Source organism: Sorex fumeus, unplaced genomic scaffold (genome assembly GCF_029834395.1).
Source record: "Sorex fumeus unplaced genomic scaffold, SorFum_2.1 ptg000050l, whole genome shotgun sequence".
Taxonomy (NCBI): domain Eukaryota; kingdom Metazoa; phylum Chordata; class Mammalia; order Eulipotyphla; family Soricidae; genus Sorex; species Sorex fumeus.
In genome coordinates, this window is record NW_026606107.1 from 10,246,021 (window position 1) to 10,263,853 (window position 17,833).

Genomic DNA, 17,833 nt, shown 5'->3' on the forward strand with positions numbered 1-17,833 from the left:
AGGTGTTTATCCTAAGAAAGGGAATATTGGCTTTATGTCAGGAAATATAAATACTGCTTAAGCATCTGCAGTACTAAGTAAAGGCTTTCATAAAAATCTATATGGACGTGATAAAAGAAACACTTTTTATCTTACCTTTCAGTCTCTCTTCAAGCCAGTGTTCTCCCTTAAACACATATTATGTTTATTGTCTCTATGCTTCTTTCCTTTTTTATTTCAACACTTGAGAAATCTGTTTTTTCTTGAACACATACTTCCCCTATTTCACTCCTATCACATCTTTCTAAGGAACTTTTGTTCAATAAAGATTAATTGTTTTACTAGAAGAACTGGCTTCCCATAAAAAGGAAATGTTAATTCATCAGTGCAAATGTCAAAAATCTCTTATCAGGATATCATCAAGCAAATGTTTCTTAATGTAGTTAAGGGCAACCACAAACTCTACGAGTGAATATCATATTCAGTGCCAATGCTGAGGCATTTATCTTGTTTTTTGAAAAAGCTCCTTTTAAAAAGCTTGACTTAAATTAGTTGGAAATGATCACTCTGGACTAGAACTGAGTGTTGAAAGCAGGTAGAATAATTTACTTTTAAGCATCTGTATCACAAACCATAATGCCTAAAATGAGAGAAAGAAAGAGAGAGAAAAGAGAGGTGCCTGCCCTAGAAGCAGGCTGGGGTTGGGGGATGGCTTGAAGGGGTGTGAGGGAAACTAGAAACACTGGTGCTGGAAAATTACACTGGTGAAGTAACGGGGGTTGGAACATTGTATGACTGAAATGCAATCATGAACAATTTTGTAACTCTGGTGATTAAAAATTTTTTAAATTAAAAAATAAAAAACTTATATTCTTTTTAGTTTAATAATATATCAAACACACAATTTTCAAAATGTCACTTTAGCATATAATCAAGAAAAATATTGTAATTGAAGCATTTTATGTCTTTTTGCTACTGTCTAGCAGATCTGGTTTGTATTCTTCATTCATGGCACATCTTTCCTAGAATTTGATAGGATGTACTAGATTTTACTGGGAACACTTTATAAAGTTAAAATTTACTTTATTTAATTAAAGAACCATGATTTACAAAGTAATAAGAGTTGAGTTTTACACATATAATGTTCTAGCACCAATCTTCTTGCATGTCTTGCTTTAAAGTAAAGTATTATTCCTTCAAATCTGAGTGATAATCTAGCTGGAGAGAGTATTTTTGGTGGTGTATTTAATCCATTTAATCAATCCCTACATTCTTTTCTGACTTGGAGAGTCTCATTTGGTGAATCTGCTGTGAATTTCATGGGCTTTTTTTTCTATGTAAGTTCCCTGTTCTGATCTTGCTGCTTTCAATATTTGTCTTTATATTTGGATTTTGCCATTTTGAATACAACATGTCTTGGAGTTTTTCACTTGTGTCTGTTTTCATTGGGGGACTTCAGGCCTCTTGTATTGGTGCCTATATTCCACAGAGCTGAGAAATTCATATTGATACTTTCATTAGCCATTGTTTCTTCATCTAATTCACCTTTCTATTCTTTAGGGATTCCAATGATGCTTATATTGTTCCTTTTGAATTCATCCCATAGTTTTCTGGTATGCTGTTCATTTCATTTCAGTCTTTTTCTGTTCTTCATTGTTTTCTAGTTGCTTCCTTCATCTCATCTTAGAGCACCTTGATCTTTTCCTCTGCTGCTGTTATTCTGTTGCTTGGAGCTTCTATTGAATTTTTTTAAAAAATTTACTAGTGAAACACCATGAGGTACAGTTGTAGACTTACAAATTTTTGTGCTTGGGTTTCAGTTTTACAATGATCAAGTACCCATCCCTCCACCAGTGCCCATTCTCCATCACCAATGATCCCAGTATCCATCCCACCCCATCCCCCCCATCCTACCCTGCCTCTGTGGCAGGGCATTCCCTTTTGTTCTCTCTCTCCTTTTGGGCTCTGTGGTTTGCAAAAGAGTCATTGAGTGGCAATCATGTTCGATCTATAGTCTACATTGCATTTTTTAAACATCACCTAGCATAATCTTCATTTATGCTTCGTCTTCATTTTGTTTCTTATACTTCCCTTTCCTTTGCTGACAATGGAACAGGTATGACTATTTCTGAGTTCATTAAACATCTCCACAACAATATCACTAAAATATTTGCTTAAGCATTTACTGGTCTGTTTGGTGCTTGTTGATCATTATGTGTTTTGTTTTTCCTTCATTTAACTTGGTGGGCTTCTGTGTGTCTTCCCTATTGGATTTGCTTAGCTCCTTGTGTACTGAGGTGGAAGTTTTTACTAAAATATGAGAAATCTAGCTGGAAATTTTTCTTCCTGCCTGTTTTTACCCAGTGAAAGGAAGTATAACTGTATGCATTGTGAAATTTGATAAGACACTCTCAGGAGAGGGAACTAGGCCCTTTGATATGATGAAGGTCAGGAGCAGAGCCTGCAAGGCCTAGTGAGAAGGGAAGAGAATCCACCCCTACTTCTGAAAAGACCCTTAAGTTGTTAGCTGGGATTTCAATCTACCTGGATGGTGGTGCGGAGAGCAGAGGTTCAAAAGATGTGTAACTGGGCCCACTAAAATGGAAGAGATAGGGTGTAGAGTCTCTGTTGTCTCCTTCTTAGCTGGTTTTAAGTTTTTGATTGTGTGCTTTGGGTCACTTATACATTTAGACTTTATTTTGCCTTGCTGCCTCTGCACCTGACCTTCATCATATCAAAGGGCCTATTTCCCTCTCCTGAGAGTGTCTCATCAAATTTCACAATGCTCATATTTTTCCCACAAAAGACAAGTTATCCCAATTATACTTTTTAAATTATCAATCCATTTCTTAGCAATACCATATCTTTATATCATGATCACGATCATCCTGTTGTTCGTCGATTGTCTCAAGCAAGCACCAGTAACATCTCCTTCTACCTAGCCCTGAGATTTTATTTTATTTATTTTTTTATTCAAAATTTTTTTTAATAGTGAGACATCATGAGGTACAGTTGCAGACTTACACATTTTTGTGCTTGGGTTTCAATTATACAATGATCAAATACCATCCCTCCACCAGTGCCCACTTCCCACCACCATGGATCCCAATATCCCTCCCACCCCCCATCTCCCCCATCCCACCCAATCTCTGTGGCAGGGCATACCCGTCTGTTATATCTCTCCTTTTGGGTTTTGTGTTTTGAAAAAGAAACATTGAGTGGCAATCATGTTTGGTCTATAGTCTACTTTCAGCATGCTTCTCCCATCCTGGGAGGATCTTCCCAACACCTTTATTTGGTGTTCCCCTCTTTATCTGAGCTCCCTTTCCCCCTAGTATGTGTGGTTGGCCTCCAAGTCATGGAGTAAAATTCCTGGTACGAATCTCGACCATTCTTGGGTGTTAGTTTCCTATTTTGTTACTTTATGTTCCCCAGATGAATGCAATCTTTCTATGTCTATCCCTTTCTTTCTGAGTCATTTCGCTTAACATGATACTTTCCATGTAGTACCACTTGTATGTAAATTTCGTGACTTCCTCTTTTCTAACAGCTACATAGTACTCCATTGTGTAAATGTACCAAAGTTTCTTTAACCAGTCATCTGTTCTCCTGGCCCTGAGATTTTAAAAGAGCCATTTCAATGCTCTTTCAGGATTAGGAGGATGAGACCCATCATTGTTACTGGTATTTGGCATATTTATTATGACACGGGAAGTTTGCCAGACTCTGCCATGCGAGCAGGATACTTTTTGTAGCCTTCCAGGTTCTCCAAAGGAAAGATAATAAGATGTCGCATAACCATGAATGCGGCCGCGTGCTTCCAGGAGCTGGGTTTTATAGTCTTTGCGTCTTGGCCGTTGATGGGACCAACCTGGCACTGTCGGCAGCTGGTGGGTGTGATGCCTACCTACTGGAAGATGGGGGGTCTGGGTGGAGAAGGCCCAGTCCCAATCCGAGTAGACTTGGAGACCTCAGCCCCGGGACCCGCATGCCTGGGTTCCTTGCCAGTTCTTTCATGCATGAGGCCCGTCCGGACGTGTGGAGAGTGGTCCCATCATGGCCATGGCTGGCTCTGGAGGTCCTCAGCTGCTGGGGCTCTGCTCGGGGCGAGGGGGGGAGAGAAACTCAACCCTCCCCCCTCCAAGGGGCCCCAGTGAGGACAGCCAGGCGCGGGGGCAGGAGACTGTATATCTTTATATACTAATTTACAATACATACCTTTACAAATTTGTAATCAAACCTTAATTTACACTAAAAAGCAGGGTTGATAATGTTTTCAACTATGAGAATATATTTGTTCATCATTAAAAGATTTAATTTATTATTGATTTACTAATGACTTAAATATTATCAATGGATTCAGAGATAGGCTAACAAGCTGCACATGTGCTGAGAATCATAGAATCCTAGGTACTATTCCTGGAACTGCCTGATGCTCTGAGCACTGCTGGGAGCAACTACAAAGCTCAAAGCTGAAAGCAGCTCCTGAGTACTGGTATGGCTCCCAGAAAAACAAATCACCACCTAAATGTATGTAATTTTTTAGATTTATTTACTACGAACCTGTTAGATTTTACTTGAAATTTTGTTAAATTTCTGGATTAATTTGAGAGGAATTTATAAGATACTGTATGTATGAGAACTTGTATTGCTGGGAGAGACGATCCACCACGGCTCTTGAGCATCACATAAAATTTTTATTAATATGCCAAAAATAGAACATCCAAATTACTTTTTACCTGGGCCACTTTTCTGGATTATATTTGTAACGAACAGCGCTGAGGGATAAGCAAGTTCTCTCAACAGCAGAAGAACAAGTTTGCTTTCACTTTTTGTAGAAACAGAGTGGATCCTCCAAATGTATTAATCTTTTCATGCAATAAAATTGATTTTGTGTGCAAGCATCTGTCATAGGTTCCTTATATCAATCAATCTTGTCTGACTTGGTATTATGGAAATAAAAGTTATAATATACAAGTTAGAGTGCATGCCTTGCATGCAGCGAACCCTGGGTTTATGTGGGAACAGATGAAAACCAATGTGAATCTATGACTTCTGCTCTTGATATAAATAAAGTATTTTTATTTAAACTCCCAGACCCTATGTAGTTCTTGAGAAGTATATTTTTCCACTCTAAGATATTAAAAACTTTTTCTTTTAGTACATATTTTTCATGGTTGTGCATACTGACTTGTTTATCTGTTATCTGTCTACCTAATCACCTTACAGAATATGCAGCTACTGTATAAGATTTATTTTTCTTGCATTTTGTAATTGTCATTGAATTCTATGTGTTTTACACATATCAGTAATTTAACTCCTTTCATAATTTTGGGTTTTTGCCATCCCATCAGTGCTCAGAAGAAATCACTTGCTTTGTGCTAAAATTTCACCTGTGACAGTGCTCAGGGAACCATATTAGGTACCTGGGATTGAACAAGGGTTGGACATAAGCAAGTCAAGCATCTTACCTCTTATTTTATATCTCCAGCCTACTACTGTGCTATTTACATCAATGGAATGCTAAGTTTACAGCAGAAACTATTCCATAGTCATGAATGTACTCTTCTAACAATATATTTCACTCAAATAACATTTGGGGCTGGAGCAATAGCACAGCTCCTCTCGGAGAGCCCAGCAAGATACCGAGAGTATCTCACCCGCACGGCAAAACCTGGCATACTCCCCATGGCGTATTCGATATGTCAAACACAGTAACAATAAAATCTCACAATGGAGATATTACTGGGCCCGCTTGAAAAAAATCGATGAACAATGAGAGGACAGTGACAGTGACAAATAACATTTATTTTAACCCCTACTATGTATACGGCACCAAATAAGTAATGAATGTTATTTATCCCTAAATAAGATAGGGTGCCTGCTCCCAAGGAATCGAAAATATGTTAAGAAGATACACACTCACAAAATGCTAACATAAGAAAATAATATGGGAATCAAAGATATAATATACAAGTTAGGGTGCATGCCTTGCATGCAGTAAACTCTGGCTTTATGTGTGGAACCAAATGCAATGTCTCCTGAGCAGTCAGGTGCAGTCATATAGACCCATAAACATTGTAGGATGTGGATCTGAGCACAGCAAGGGTAATTCGTGTAATATCCACCACTGTAGTGCATCAGCACTGCAGTCTAAAGCCCCCACATTAAACCACTGATGTGGTAGATCATGAACCATTAGGACTGGCCCCAGGGTGACCTCCCTAAGTACTGCTTGGGAGGAACCCGAAAAGTTTTAGAAAGTAATGTTAGATGTACCATGGAGGCATATTTAAAAAGTGGCAAGGTAAAGGGACAATTAATTATTACAAGGGAAATCCTGGAAGTTCTCATAAAATAAGTAATGTTTGAGTGGGTCTCAAAGTAACCAGGATACAGGCTGGTGCAGATGGAGAGAGGTAGTATAGAGGTGACTTTCACAATTTAGGTCTACACTACCTTTCCAAATGAAGCTGTTATGTCCTACAAGAAATAAAAATTAGCCTCTATCCAGTACCATCTTCCAAACTTGTATTGCTTAGTTCCCATCTTATTGTCTTGCATTATTACAATAACTAAAACGAAAGGATCCAGAAGTAGAAAATAATTGGATTCTGGTCAATTCTGTCAATACTTACAAGCTGTAATTGTAAGAGTAATGAATGGCATTTAGCTCATCAGATTATATGATAAATCAGATATTTCTTTTACAGCTTAGAATAGTATCTGGCACACAATATGTATTCAATAAACATTAACTCTGACATAAATAGTACCTCCACTTCATGAATCCATCTAGTATTAATTATTGAGTCAAATAAAATGCATTATTATACATTCTTGATATATAATACTTGTAAGAGGCATCAGGGGTTGGGGCTGGAGAAATAGCACAGTGGGTAGGGCGTTTGCCTTGCACGCGGCCAACCCGGGTTCGATTCCCAGCATCCCATATGGTCCCCCGAATACCTCCAGGAGTGATTCCTGAGTGCAAAGCCAGGAGTAACCCCTGAGCATCGCCGGGCGTGACCCCCCCCAAAAAAAGGAAAAAAAAGAGTCATCAGGGGGGAAAAGATGAATAATTTTCTATCTGTTTCTTCAGTGACCTGTGAAGTACAGTATTTAAAATATCTACACAAATGATCACGAGACTAGGCAGATTTTTAAAAACCTATATTTTATTTTAAAAATCCTGTAATTTGGGTAACATAGTCTCAATATTGCTAACAATGATGATTCTAATGTACAAAGTCACTATACCTCACACACACCTAATCTCCCAAGAACTTTCTTATGCTACTTCTAGTCCATCTCTTCCTACCCCTTTTCTTTTATGCCACTACTTGGTAATCTCATCATAGAAGAGTAAAATCGATCTTTACAGCATACAGCCACAGAGAAGGGCCACATGGAGGGCTGACTCCACAGCTCCCGGAGAAGGCACCAGCTTCCAAAAAGAGCCGAGATCACCGGGAAGTCCCAGATGGGGTAGGTGCCGCATCCCGCCTCTCCCAGATGGAACCCTGGTGACCAGAAGCCTCCACAAGCATAGCTCGAGTATGCAGGAACTAGGACTTTTCCTCCAAACCACGTAAGCGGCCGCGCGACATCTCTGTATATACAAAGTGATCAATGGGAAGTAAATCACCCAACGTTTCTCCCTGAAAATCAGAGTTAAGTTTGGAGCACGGCCACATCCCCAGAAGCACAAGGACTTAACGTTGAACCCATCAGCTTGGAGCAGAAAAGTGAAAGGACTATGTGTTAATCCAGGCCATCATGTCTGCCCGGAGGGGAAAGGGTGTTGCCCCATTCGCCCTCTCCTCTCTGGAAAGAAAGATGGCGGCCGCATGGGAGCCTTGTGGAGAAAAGGTATGAGCCGGGGGTGCGGGGCGACTAAAACCTCATGGGAAGGGGGGGCTCTCCGGTCCGTCCTTCATGCCCTACCGAGGCCACCAGTTGCCCCCCATGAGCGGCTCTCCAACACGGCCACAGCCCCAGAAGCACAAGGACTTAATGCAGAACCCAGTAGCTTGGAGCAGAAAAGTGAACAGACTATGCGTTAATCCAGGCCATCATGTCTGCCCGGAGGGGAAAGGGTGTTGCTCCCTTCCGCCCTCCTCCCTCTGGAAAGAAAGATGGCGGCCACATGGGAGCCTTGTGGACAGCAGGTATGAGCCGGGGGTGTGGGGGCAACAAAAACCTCATGGGAAGGGGGGGGCGTTCTGGTCCATCCCTCACGCCCTACCGAGGTCACCAGTTGCCCCCCACGAGCGGCTCTCCAGCATGGCCACGGCCCCAGAAGCACAAGGACTTAATGCAGAACCCAGAAGCTTGGAGCAGAAAAGTGAACGGACTATGCATTAATCCAGGCCATCATGTCTGCCCTGATGGGAAAGGGTGTTGCCCCATTCGCCCTCTCATCTCTGGAAAGAAGATGGCGGCCACATGGGGGCCTTGTGGAAAGCAGGTGTGAGCCGGGGGTGTGGGGGCGACTAAAACCTCATGGGAAGGGGGGCGTTCTGGTCCGTCCTTCATGCCCTACCGAGGTCACCAGTTGCCCCCACGAGCGGCTCTCCAGCACGGCCACGACTCCAGAGCACAGAAACCAATCTCTTAATTATCTGACTTTCAGTAGAAATACTTCCAGGGTTAATTAGCAAAATAGCGGAAATCCAAAACCAACATTTAATTCTTGAACCCAGCTGTAGAAAGCGAATCACTTCACAATGCTTTCTCAGCATGTCTGATTTGGGGGGAGGGGGTAAACTCTAAATAATAGTGGTTCATCTTTTATTGCAACAGTGAATCTAATCAAAGCAGATAGAGTGTCAACTAGAATTCATCTGCCTCACAGGCATTGGGAGGGGTGGGGGTGGGGTTTTATTGGGGTTCTTCATGGTAAAAAATAAGTAATGGTAAAGGGAAAGGTGTTTGATATTTGCATGACTGAGACCTAAACCTGAAAGCTTTGTAACTTTTCCCACAGTGATTCAATAAATAAATAAATTATTTAAAAAAAAGTAGAGTAAAATCGCCCACTATTCTACTTTTGACTTATTTCACTTCACAAAGTGGATTTCAGTTTCATTCCTGTTGCAACAAAGAGCAATATTTTATATTCTCTTATTTCTGCATAGTATTACATGTGGATATTAATATTTTTAATCGTTCATCTCTTGTGGATAATGGGTACTGTTGAACGGATTGAGCTGGTACATTCAAATTTGTCACATGAAATTGATGGCAAAGAATGAGAGAAATACAGTGTTCTCTGGGGGTGGGTTATCCTTAACTTCTCTGAGAAAGATACTGCTTGGTCGTTTCACTTAGCACAGCATCACCTTCTTTTTGGCTCCTGCCAAGCAGACCGTTGTTCAAAAGTTAACATGTATGTTAAGAACAAAGGCTTGAACAGTTGTTTATTTGTGGCTTATGGTGCTAAGTAAGCAGTTAATGTCTTTAATGTATAACTTTGAAATGATGATAACTTATTTAACTGCTACCCCTATTTTCTTTGTTCTTTTTGGTTTTTCAAAATTTCTTTTTAAATTTAATTAATTTTTATTTTAATGAATCATCGTGAGATAATTCACAGACTTACAGACTTTTATGATTGCATTTCGATCAAACAATGTTCAAGTACGCATCCCTCCACAAGTACCCATTCCCTACCCACAATGTTCCCAGTATCCTTCACCCCACCCACACACCTTCACACCTCCTGCCTTTGTGGCAGGCACAATCCCTCTTATTCTCTCTGTCCTTTTGGGTGTTATGGTTTACAATACAGGTAACAAGCAGCCATCATGTTTGGTCCATAGTTTACTTTCAACATGCATCTATTATCCCGAGCAATCCCTCCAACCATCATTTATTTAGTGCTCCTCTGTTCATCCTAGCTACCTCCCCTAGCGCATGAGATCATCTATCAAGCCATGGGGTAGTCATCCTGACCCTTATTTTAACTGTCTTTAGGTGTTAGTCTCCTATTATGTTACTTTATATTCCACAAATGAGTGCAGTCCTTTTATGTCTGTCCCTCAAAGCCCCTATTTTCTAAATTAGGCTAATCTTTTTTTCCAGGAAACTGTCATTACCCCGGGATTATTATTAGTGAATTGATGTTTACAGTGTCAGTAGACATTTGGTGTGTTTCCATATCCAGGCTTACATATTTCATGCTTTAATGAACAACTCTACATAAATCTTTTTAAAATTAATCATTTAATAATCGTTTTAAGATAGATACCAAGAAGTGGGATCATTGAGTCAGGTAGAAGCTTTACTTTACTTTTTTGAGAAGTCTTCATACTGCTTTTCTTAGAGGATGAACCAGGTAATATGCATAACAACAGAGAAATGAATTCCTTTTTTTGTAACATCCCTGCCAGCACTGGTTGTATACAGTGTTTTAAATATATGCCATAAAAAGTCTATTTGGCATTTCATAACTTGCTGGACTCTTAGCAGCTTTGCACAATGGGTCATCAGCCAGCTCCCAGACACTTTTCTGAAGAACCCATTAATGCCAGAATTACTAAGACATATCCTGGATAGCACCAAGAGTAGAATAAGCTGCCTGCATTGCCTTTGCTACCATAGAAAGGAGGCTTGTGCAGAACGTGTTCCTTACCTTGCTTGTATATTTTATTCTTTGGTCTTTGAATTTAGTAAATAGCAGCATATAAGTCGCTCATTCTTTATGATGCCATAGGAACATTAGCAGATTCAGTAGGACACCATTTAAACAAGCCAAAGTATATTCTGATGCTAATGCCTCCATTGATCCAGAAATAGAACACATTAAAGATTAAGATAAAAACCTCTTCTCTTTACTTGAGTACTTATGTTGGGTTGTCAAAGCCCTGCAGTATGGCTTCCTTCCATACTGTGAAAGTATGTATCACTGTTATGTAAATCTAGTAGTAGAGAAGACCAGTGGGCAAACCATGCTGAACAATGTTGAACCAGATCAAAATGAGGCTCCATATTTATGACAGTGGCTCTTGATTTATTCAGTGGCCTGGCTAAAAGGCTTGGAGACAAAATGAACAGCTAGTAGCCTGAAGCAACGTTCTTATACTGGTCTATCAGTTCATGCAAGAGAAGATGGTAGTTCAGTAGAGTTTCCTCACTTTATTAGGTGATCTGACATCCTTTTCAGATGTTAAACCTTGTATAGCTGATTTCATGCCAATGTTGGAAATCAACTTAAATTCGAGTTCATTTCAGGCTGCAACAATGCCACTTAGGCAATTGTGAAATCTCTATTTAAATGTACTGGTATTGAGATAAAAGCTTATGATCCTACAGTGTTGTGCCAGCTTATAGAAATCATTAATAGACCAAAATCTATTAATGTAGATTAATTTCTATTAATGTAGAAATCATTAATGGACACCAAAGATATTATTAAGAATACAGCAATAGAGTTCTGAGCGTCTGCCTTCCCCTCTTCACTCCTCACGCTGCACTGATCTTGTCCCAAACCCAGGTCAGTTCATCCGCTGGTAGTTGAACCCGGGACTTGGATCTCTCCCTGAAAGACCCCAGGCGTACTCCCAGACGCCTGGAGAAAAGCAGTTCTGAGTGTCTGCCTTCCCCTCTACACTCCTCATGCTGTGCTGATCTCGTCCCAGACCCAGGTCAGTTCATCCACCGGTACTTAATCCTGGGACTTGGATCTCTCCCTGCAAGACTCCAGGTGTCCTGCCAGACACCTGGAGAAAAGCAGTTCTGAGCATCTGCCTTCCCCTCTTCACTCCTCACGCTGCACTGATATCCTCCCAAACCCAGGTTTCCGTGGGGGCGTGGCCTATTCACAAGTGGGCGTGCTTCTGTAGAAGTGGGCGTGGCATATTTTTCAGCAGGCCAGCGCTCATGCGGCCACTGGTAGATTAGCCATACCAAAGAACCTAGTCCCCAAGGAACCTAGTCCCCAACCTACACAGCAATATGAAGAAACAACACAAATCCACACCACAAGGAGAGGACAATGAAAAGAATCCAGAAGATTCTGTCGATACTGCTCACCCAAGAGACCTCCCTGACATAAAATTTAGATACAAAGTCATAAAGATGTTCAATCAACTCAATGAAATAGTCATACAGACATCCAGTAACATGACAGAAAAAAATCGACAAATTATGCTAAGAAATGAGAGCAGAAATGTCATGATTAAAAGATTCCGTAGATGAAATGAAAAAATCAGTCTATTTTCTCAACAATAGAATGACCACAGCTGAAGAGAGAATCGGTGAGTTGGAAGATCAGCTGCACCAAGCCAACAGGCAACAAAAAACAGTGGCAAGGGACGTCAAAATAGCTCTACAGAGAACCAGAGTCCTAGCAGATGATTCCAAGAGGAACAACATTAGAATCATTGGACTACCAGAAGCTCAGGGAAACAATCCCAACGAAAAAAACACGGTGAAACAAATCATTGCTGAAAAATTCCCAGAGCTCCACAATGCAGCCATTCATTTCAAGGAGACCGAAGCGTACCAGCTAAAAGAGACCCTAACAAAAACACTCCAAGACATATCATAGTTAGAATGATTGATGCTGCCGATAGAGATAAAATACTGCAAGCAGCAAAGTGAAAGAAGGAAATCACATACAAAGGAGTACCCACTTAGATTCACAGCAGATCTCTCAGAGGAAACCCTCCAAGCCCAAAGGCAGTGGCGAGATATAGTGAAAAAACTCACGGAAATGAATGCTTCACCAAGAATACTCTATCCGGCTAAACTCTCTCTCAAAATTGAATGAATGGTACACTATTTACTAGACAAACAGCAACTCAGGAACATCATAGACTCAAAACCAAACCTAAAACAAGGGCTAAAGGGGCTACTATAAGACAAGACAAACCCTACAACCACAACACACCTTTACAGAAAGATGACACAAACCCCCATAACAACAAGATTGTATCAACAATCTTTTCAGACCACGATGCACTGAGAATAGGAGTGAATTACACACAGACACGGAGAACCAAATCAAACACCTGGAAATTAAACAACTCAATGCTTAAAAACGAGTGGATCAGGAAGGAAGTCAAGGATGAAATCAAGAGATACTCGGAAACAAATGAGAATAAAGAAAAGAGCTACCAGAACTTATGGGATACAGCGAAAGCCATTTTAAGCGGAAAATTTATAGCTCTGCAAACATATCTCAGGACAGAAGAATGGATGCACATAAACAACTTGACTTCACAGCTCAAGATCTTAGAAAAGGATCAACAGAAAGAGCCCAAATTGGTCAGAAGGAAAGAGGTCATAAAACTTAGAGCAGAAATCAACAACATGGAAACCAAAGAAACGATCCGAAAGATCAATAAAACAAAGAGCTGGTTCTTCGAGAAAATAAGATAAATAAACCACTAGCAACACTCACAAAGAAACAGAGAGAGAGAGAACCCTAATAAATCGAATCAAAATAAGAATGGGAATATCACAACAAAACCCAAAGAAATTCAAAAGATCATCAGAGACTAGTTTGAAATTCTGTATGCCATGAAACAAGAGAACCTAGAAGACATGGATAAATTCCTGGATTCCTATCATCTCCCAAAGCTGAATCAAGAAGTTATAGAGTACCTGAATAGACCTATTCATATCCAGGAAATTGAAACTGTAATCAAAAGTTTTCCCAAAAACAAAAGCCCAGGTCCAGATGGATTTACTAGCGAATTTTTCCAAACATTTAAAGAAGACTTATAGCCAGTTCTTTTCAAGTTTTTCCAGAAAATTGAAAAAACAGAAACTCTCCTAAACAGTTTCTATGAATCCCATGTCTCTCTAATACCAAAAGGAAACAAAGACATCACAAGAAAAAAAAAAAAAACTACAGGCCGATATCCCTGATGAACACGGATGTGAAGATTCTCAACAAAATACTAGCAAATAGAATTCAACAATTCATCAAAAAGATCATACACCGTGACCAAGTTGGATTCATCCCGGACATGCAAAGATGGTTCAACATTCAGAAATCAATCAACATAATCCATCATATGAATATAAAAAAGATAAAAATCATATGATCATATCAATAGATGCAGAGAAAGCATTTGACAAGATCCAGCACCCATTTATGATGAAACCCTCGCCAAAATGGGGATGGAGGGGACTTTCCTCAATATAGTTAAAGCCATATACCACAAATTATACAGCAATAATCCTCAATGGAGAAAAACTGAAAGCCTTCCGCCTAAGATCAGGGAAGAGACAAGTATATCCACTCTCTCCACAACTCTTCAATATAGTACTGGAAGTATTTGCAATAGCGATTAGGTAAGAGAAAGATATTAAGGGCATCCAGGTAGGGAAGGAAGGAATCAAGCTGTTGCTATTTGCAGATGATATGATACTATACTCAGAGAACGTTAAAACTTCTACCAATAAACTCCTAGAAACATTACACTTGTATAGTAAAGTTGCATGCTATAAAATCAATACCCAAAAATCCATGGCTTTTCTATATGCAAATAGTGGAAGAGAAGAAAAAGACATGAAGAAAACAATCCCATTCACAATTGTGCCCCAGAAAATCAAGTATCTGAGAATCAGCTTAAATAAGGAAGTAAAGGACCTGTACAAAGAAAACTACAAAATGCTACTTTAGGAAATAAAAGAGGACACGAGGAAATGGAAAAATATCCCTTGCTCATGGGTGGGGAGAATTAACATTGTCAAAATGGCAATACTTCCCAAAGCACTGTACAAATTCAATGTGATCCCTATAAGGATACCCATGATGTTCTTCAAAGAAATGGAGCAAACACTCCTGAAATTTATATGGAACAATAAGCCCCCACAAATACTAAAGCAATTCTTGGGGAAAAGAAAATGGGAGGAATCAACGTCCACAACTTCAAGCTCTACTACAAAGTAGTAATAATTAAAACACCATGGTACTGGAACAAAGGCAGAGCTACAGACCAATGGAACAGAGTTGAATATACTGACATCTCCTCCCAAGCATTTGATCATCTAATCTTTGATAAGGGGGCAAGAAAAATGAAATGGAGAGGGGAAAGCCTCTTTAAAAAATTGTTCTTCAAAACTGGACGGCTACATGCAAAAAAGTAGGCTCAGATCTCTGCCTAACGCCACGCACAAAAGTAAGATCAAAATGGATTTATGACCTCTACATCAGACTGGAATACATAAAGTTCATTGAAGGAAAACTTGGCAAAACCCTCCATGATATTGAAGCTAATGATGTCTTCAAAGATGTCATGCCACTGGCCAAGCAACTGAAAACAGAGATAGACAAATGGAACTATCTTAAACTAAGAAGCTTCTGTACCTCAAAAGAAGCAGTGATCAAAATACAAACACAGTATACAGAATGGGAAAGGATATTCACCAAATACACATCCGACAAGGGGTTGATATCAAAGATATACAAAGTACTGGTTGAACTCCACAAGAAGAAAACACCCAACCCCATCAAAAAATGGGGCAAGGAAATGAACACAAACTTTCGCATAGAAAAAATCTGAATGGCTAAAAGGCACATGAGAAAATGCTCTACATCACTACTAATCAGGGAGATGCAAATAAAAACAACAATGAGATATCATTTCACACCACAGAGACTGGCCTACATCCACAAGAACAAAAGCAACCGATGCTGGTGCGGATGTGGCGAGAAAGGGACCCTCTTTTACTCCTGGTGGGAAAGCTGACTGGTCCAACTCTTTTGAAAAACAGTATGGACGATTCTCAAAAAATTAGAATTTGATCTCCCATTTCACCCAGCAATACCACTCCTGGGAATATATTTCAGAGAGGCAAACAAGTATAGTCGAAGTGACATCTGCACTTGTTTGTTCATTGCAGCACTGTTTACAGTACTGGAAATACAGAATCTGGAAAAAACCTGAGTGCCCGAAAACAGATGACTGGTTAAAGAAACTTTGGTATATCTACACAATGGAGTACTATGTAGCTATTAGAAAAGATGAAGTCATGAAATTCACATACAGGTGGTAGTACATGAAAACTATCATGTTAAACGAAATGAGTCAGAAAGAGCAGGATATACACAGAAAGATTGCATTCATCTAGGGAACATAAAGCAACAAAATCGGAGACTAACACCCAGGGCTGGAGCGATAGCACAGCGGGTAGGGCGTTCGCCTTACAAGCGGTCAACATAGCCGACCCGAGTTCGATTCCTCCGCCCCTCTCGGAGAGCCCGGCAAGCTACCAAGAGTATTCGATATGCCAGACACAGTAACAACAAAGTCTCCAATGGAGACGTTACTGGGCCCGCTCGAGCAAATCAACGATCAACGGGAGGGCCTTTACCTTTTTACCTTAACACCCAGGAGTGGCCGAGATTAGTACCAGGAATTTTGCTCCATGACTTGGAGGCCAGCCTCACATGCTAGGGGAAAAGGAAGCTCAGATAGAGAAGAGAGCACCAAATAAAGGGTGTTGAGATGATACTCCCAGGTTGGGAGAAGCATGCTGAAAGTAGACTATAGACCAAACATGATTTCCACTCAATGCCTCTCTTGCAAACCACAGGACCCCAAAGGAGAGAGAGACAACAAAAGGGAATGCCCTGCCACAGAGGCAGGGGGGCATGGGGGGTGGGAGGGATGCTGGGACCCCTGGCGGTGGAGGATGGGCGCTGGTGAAGAGATGAGTACTTGATCATTGTATAACTGAAACCCAAGCACAAAAATTTGTAAATCTATAACTGTACCTCATGGTGTTTCACTAATAAAAAAAAGAATACAGCAATAACAATTGGTGTCTTGGTTATGTTTTGTTTCCTTAAGAAGTAACCCCTATTCTATAGCAGTTTGTAAGAACTTGGTGCATCTCTCCATGAAATATAAGGACAATGAGAAATCGAATTTACCGGCCTGTTGTATTTGCACCATGATGAGGGTGAATCCCAGTGGATTGATCCAATATTTTTTAATTTTTTTGTGATTCTATTGTATCATGGATTAACCCAAAAGATGATCTGAGTGACATTCTGTACAGCTCCTTCATGGATTTAAAAATCAAGATGGAATGAAAAAATAAAGTTGGGGGTGGAAATTGGAGTTATTTCTCTAATCAGTTTCCTAAGAGAGCGTCTTGAAGCATTTTATGGTGTTTAACCTCAAACTCATAAATAGGGGTCCTTCAACCTTCGAGACTATGAGGGAGCCTCTTCCCTGAGGAAAAATGTTACCCTTTACAGGGGTAAGCATAGACAAGCAGGAATACAGTACAGTCCCAACACTATTGGGAGGGGTGAAATGGAGGTATTGTTGTCACTGTATTCTGTGACATGTACCATAATGCAGTGGTAGATGTATTATGTACCATTGTATAATGTTGGTAAAAGTCAATGTTGGGAAAAGTTTTAACATATGGGGCTTTTGTTACCTGACCTCTGACTTCAATTACAACTCCACACTGGATGTGAAGAAGAAAAGAAATTAATACATAAAAAATAACCCCCAACTATTTAGTCTACTCACAAAACAATAGCACATTCTGGAATATTATGGGGAATTGTACCAAAACAAGAACCATATAAAAGATGCAAAGGGGTAAGGAGGAGGGAAATTCTATAGCACACTTAAAGAAGACTAAGAACAAAGGTCACAGGCAAGTCAAGAAGCTGTTTTTAATTCAGAGGTTTAAAATAAATTTTTTCACAAGATAGGGACTTGGTTTTACATGCAACTAAGAACTACAGGATGACGCTTGACAGAGTTGCAGTCAGCGTGATTATATACTGAAGCAGGTTCTTGGAAGTAACAATTTTAGGATACTCCCCAAAAGTTGGAAATAAAACAAATGAATTTAAACAACAAAGCATCCT

General features: G+C 40.0%; 1 pseudogene; it reads left to right on the top strand.

Moving 5' to 3' along the window:
* The window catches only part of LOC130032595 (transportin-1-like), a 52,711-nt pseudogene extending 35,591 nt beyond the window's left edge, over positions 1 to 17,120 (top strand).
* The last annotated feature ends 713 nt before the right edge of the window (positions 17,121 to 17,833 follow it).